Below are 5,350 nucleotides of genomic sequence, written 5' to 3'. Positions count from 1 at the left end.
ACTGTGGGATGGGGGTTATTTTCTATGGTATAATAGAATACCACATAAGAAATGTGCCTGGAAAATAACCCGCTCCTTAGCTCTGACTCACATCATGGTTGATCTTGGTGGGTGACACTGTCCTACACAACAGTTGCAAGGGAGCTGAAGTGAGAGAGCCTAAACACCAGCGATGTGTTGCCTTCATTCCTGTCCCCACTGGGGCAGGCAGGAAATGCCAGCCTCCTCACAGGAAAGCCTGTTGTGGTGAGATTTCCCGATTTACTTTATAAATGCGAGAAAGCCAGATACAGGAGGAGATAAGTGCTCAAGGTTGCGAGTGCTTATCATCTCATGGGGTTCTGGGCCCCACAGTCATGGCCAGTTTCTCTTGTAGGGATGCAGGCCAAAATTCAGTTTGGTTCCAAGTGAAAAGGACTGTGCAACTGAAATATGCCAGTCATCAGAAGAAAACCATGCCTAACAGCTTGCTGGCTATTCACCCTGAGTGACGTTCTTTCTTTAGCAAATCACTTTTCACCTTGACTCACACTGGGCTTACCTGGGGCTGGGGTTGTAAAAAAGATTGGGGTGTCTGGTTCCCTAAGCTAATAGCTGACATCATGATACTCACTTGACTCTTGCCTCTGTTGACCTGTGACATTTTCAGTAGGAACACTCCTCCCTGGCTCTGATGTTTTACTACAGATGACACTCAATTAAAACATTTAGTGGAATGAAAAGGATAGGGACCTCAAAAGAACAGGACAGTCAAGCGAGTGGCAAGCTGAGAGAATAACGGACATGTTGAATTAGCTCAGTTTGTAATCAAGCTCGCTCTGGGAGCTACCCAGGCCAACTCACTATCTGGTCAGAGCTTGGGGAGGGGAGTAGTGAGGGCTGGTGAAGGAGAACGCTATTTCTTCAGGGTCCACGTCACTCTACCCCTCCTCTTCCGGTTGTAAAATAGAACCCCTGATAATTATCACCTAAAGAAGCAGCATCAGGATGTGTATAGACAGGGAAATATAATTTCCTACTCTTTCTATCTCCACATTACCAATCACTTTGAAGCAATGAAAATTTCAGTCAAATACTCAGCTCGTCTGTGTGTCTAATCTTTTAAAAAGAGAAAATGGGATTTGGATAAATATCTGTTTTCCTCTTTCCCTCCACCAAAAATCTAGGAGAAACTTTAGTTCACAAAATCTGATTTTAAAACACACTAAGAAAATAAAAACATGCCCTTTACGTTTGATCTCTTATCTAGGGAAGCCAGGTTCCCTCAGAGGGACTCTCAAGGCTGTGAGTCGCCAGTGTTTATTGTGTTTAGTGGGCCATGTTGTTTTGTGTTCAACTGTGAAATACATTGAAGTAATACTGAGTGGTCATGCTCTCTCTCTGGGGCCCCACTGTCCCCTGTCTGTCAAAGTTGAAGGTAATAATAATAATAATAAAACATCAGACATCAGACTAGTATTTAACCAGACAAGTATTTATGTAGCATCTTTTCTCTCTGGAAGTTAGAAGCACTTGGCCAAACACATCTCAGTTGTCCAAAGACTGTCCTTAAGCACTAATGCACTAGCATTAGGGATATCATGTATACCTTCTCATTCAACTATCTCCTCATGCTTCACCCCACTCCTACCAGCCCCATTAAAAAATATACCCCAAACCTTTATGTTAAATGTAATTGGCGTTGGTGCTGCTTGACTTCTAGCATGTTCTCTTTCTTTCTCTCTTTCTTTCCTTTTCTTTCTTTCTTTCTTTCTCTCTTTCTTTCTCCTTTCTTTCTTTCTCTCTTTCTTTCTCCTTTCTTTCTTCTTTCTCTCTCTCTCTGTTTAAATTAAGGTCAGAAAGAAAGGAAAGGACAAAGATAATGGCATCCATGCTCTGGTTGACACTGTTCTCTATTAACCTCAGGGCTACAGTATGTTTTGTATTTCTGTGGCACTTTTCTTAATGGTATCCCAAAGGATTTGGGGTTTTTTCCAACTAACACAATCATCTTCTACCTCAAAGTCTCAATGGATGGACCAGTTGTCCCACTTATGCAATTATGTTTTGGGTCTTTTAAAGTTGCTGATTCATTTCCCATCAAACTGTAATGTCATACTTTTTCTACAAGGAGTCCCGAACTTTATGCTTTCTTTTAATTCTGTTCTCTTTCCTCCTTTTCAGGGTTGAGTAAGGCCAGATTGATAAGGCAAAGATAACAATCTTTGCAAACCTTTGCCTTCTCATCAATAGCAAAGTGATATTACTCAGGTCTCTTTCACTCCCCTTTCCCCAGGACACATGAATGAATGAATGAATGATTCAATCAGAAAAAGCATTCCACTCTTTAGAATCATACTGAAATTATTGCAAAGGATTAATTCCATAGTTTTTAAACAGGAGCAGCAATGGAGAATGTTTCCCAATAACCTGAAAAACTATATAACCATAGATGAAACTAGTAATACGCTCCTTAGAATTATGTAAATTTAAGCTAGAATAGGCCTCAGAGATTATGTAATAAAATACAATAAATTAATTGATGTTTTTGAAGAGATGAACTTGAGAAGAAAAATTTGCTAAGAGAGTTGGAGGGATGAATATACAGTACATAAAAGCTTTGGTCTTAGAACTCCTCTATGCCTTAATGCATAATCTTATTTGTCCTCCAATAACCTGACTTCTGCATCCTCAATCCTAGGGCACATTACATATGCTTGATTTATGAATGGGAGGAGGGTAAATCTGTTTGCTTGGGGGAGACTCTTCTGCTGTACCGGTGTGAATGGCAGATCCCTCGCCCCAGCAGCTCCTCTTTTGCCCTTCCTCCTACCCATCCAAGGATTTTCTTCTACACCTGGGATATGTATGAGTGTGTCTGTCTCTGTGTGCGTATGTGTGTGTGTGTGTGTACATGATGGGAATCGAAGATCACACACATCCTGGAATCCAAAGCGACCCCTGTCTGATCATTCTTTCCATGGTCCTTGCTCTAGTCACTGCCTCTATTTCCTGAACTTATCTCACTCACTAGATTTCCCACCCCTTCTCTCTCCCTGAAATGCCCGGGAGCTCAATCTAGGTTTGCAGCCTGTCAAGGGCTACAAGAGGACGCAGATAATGAGAGATAAGGAGGGTGACTCCCTGTTGGCTACCCTTTAAAATCTGAAATTGCTTGTTTGAAGCACAGGAAGTGGCTTTCTTCCTTCACCATCATTAAGAGCAAAAAGAATAGAAAATCTACAAAGGAGGCAGAAACTCAGGGTGGCTTTGGACTTTATATGGCGTGGAAAGAACCATAAAGATAGGAGCATCGCTTTGCTTTATACACAAAGCCACACATGGCAAAGCAAAACAAACAAAACAAAACACATTGTGGGTTCATAATAGATACTGATCATCAGAGTAGGTTCTAGAAGGGTTGAGTGAAATGAGTCACCATTGTTTATTCCCTTTTACTTACTTGGATAAACCAAATCATGGCAAAATATTATTCCTCAGTTGCATTGGTTTACTAGAGCTGCCGTGCAGAGTACCACAGATTTAGTGACTGGAGCATCAGAAATTGATTTCCTTGCAGTTCTGGAGACTAAAAGTCCGTGATCAAGTTATCAGCAAGTTGGTGTCTTCTGAGGTCTCCCTTCTTGGCTAGTCGGTGGCTGCCTTTGCACCGTGTGCTCACATGGGCTTTCCTCTGTTATCACACATGTCTGTGACCTAATCTCCTCTTCTTATAAGGACACTAGTTATATTGGATAAGGGCCCACCCTATGATCTCATCTTACCTTGTTCACCTCTTTTAAGGCCCTGTCTCCCATCACCGTCACATTCTGAAGTAGTGGAAGTTAGGGCTTCAACTTGTGAATTTGGAGAGGATACAATTCAGCCCAAAGTGCCAGTCATTAGACGCAGAACCAAGACTGGAACCCAAAGTTCCTAATCCTAGAACATTAATTTGCCTTTTGTTCATATCCTTTCCCCGGGCTAAATAATCTTACAGAAGTATAGCATGTTCAAATTTGTAAGTATCTCATGATGATATAATGTAGCCCTCTCATTTGCCAAATAAGGAAGCTAAGTCCTAATTGTCTTGCTCAGAATGATGGAGTGCGTGGATGATCCAGAGGGGCACTGCCCAGATACCTTCCCCTGCTCTCCTACTGAAGTGCCCTTCTTGGATTCTAATCTCTTGCTGCTGTAACCTCCACACCAGAGTCTCTTGCTACCCAGGCTCTGCATTGCAAGTCTATGGCCCAGGGAAGCAGCTTGGTATAGGCTGGCAAGGGAAAAAAACTGTGGAGCAAGAACCCCCTCCCCACCCTATTCTCCCTTTGGAGGGGTAAGCTGGCTTTAATGAGTCCTCCCTGCCTCCAGCTGCCTCTCTCTCGCTCCTGCTTCATGGCAGCTGTTACCAATTTCAGCAATTTTCTTCCGGTGAATTGAAGGCTCCAGGTGACAAAGGGAGTTGGCCATATCCTCCTGAAAAATAAGACAGCCTGGGTCCTACTCCTACCCCAAACCTAACCCTGGACTGGGTGGCTAGGGCTCACTTTCCCAGTGGGTGTGTCACAGCCCTTCCCATCACCACCCCCTGCCACATACACACACACAGTAGGCTTCCAGGTGTATGTCCATTTCTTACACCCTATTTGAAAGGGACTTCAGATTATTCCTCAGTTCGTTCTCAGCTCACCTGTTTAACTAAGATCACCACGAGTTTGATCATTTGCCTAACCCTTGAAATGAGTACCCATTCTGGCTTCTGAAGTCACAGGAAGAATGGGAAATAGGACACACACACGCACACAGGAGTTTCGTACAAAGCCTAGGACACTGGACCCTCCATCTGTGACCATCCCCCAGGGTGCTTGGAAGGGGCATGATCTCTCTGGTTAAACCATTTATGCACAAACGAAGCATACCCATGAACACTGGTTTTATGTAACCCTCCCTGCAAAGCAGAAAATGAATCAGTATCATTCAGGTAAAATTTCCTGTCAGTTTTTCCTTAATAACAATGTGATAGTTTTGTTTTGTTTGTTTTCTATTTCTCTTATGAGTTATTGGTTAGACGGAAGGGAAGTAGCTTAATAGTTGTTCCACTTCTCTGCCTAAGGATATCAATGTGGACATTAGGTGTCTAACTGTGAACAAAACAAGCTCAACTTTTGCTTTCAGGGAGCTTACAAGGTATTGGAAGAAGACAGACATTGAACAGATACATCTACAAATAAGGATGTAATAACAACTGTGAAAATGTGAAGAAGGAACGGCTTCAAATCTAAAGGGATGTACCCAAGTGATCTCTTAGAAATCTCTCAGAAGGAAGGAAGGAAGAAAGGAAGGAAGGAAGGAAGGAAGGAAGGAAGGA

The 5,350-nt window shown here is 42.6% G+C and overlaps 1 long non-coding RNA gene across 1 annotated transcript in view; it reads right to left on the bottom strand.

The window, feature by feature from the left end:
- Nucleotides 1–3,238: 3,238 nt before the first annotated feature.
- LOC108529090 (uncharacterized) overlaps nt 3,239–5,350 on the bottom strand; it is a 6,085-nt gene continuing 3,973 nt past the window's right edge. Inside the window, exon 2 of the long non-coding RNA XR_001885396.1 lies at nt 3,239–4,458. This is a non-coding gene — a long non-coding RNA (uncharacterized LOC108529090). The remainder of the gene's footprint in view (nt 4,459–5,350) is intronic.

The sequence above is a fragment of the Rhinopithecus bieti genome, unplaced genomic scaffold (assembly GCF_001698545.2).
Source record: "Rhinopithecus bieti isolate Rb0 unplaced genomic scaffold, ASM169854v2 scaffold_5750, whole genome shotgun sequence".
Taxonomy (NCBI): Eukaryota; Metazoa; Chordata; class Mammalia; order Primates; family Cercopithecidae; genus Rhinopithecus; species Rhinopithecus bieti.
Note: the sequence above shows the minus strand (reverse complement) of the source record. Positions and strands in the feature narration are given on the sequence as shown.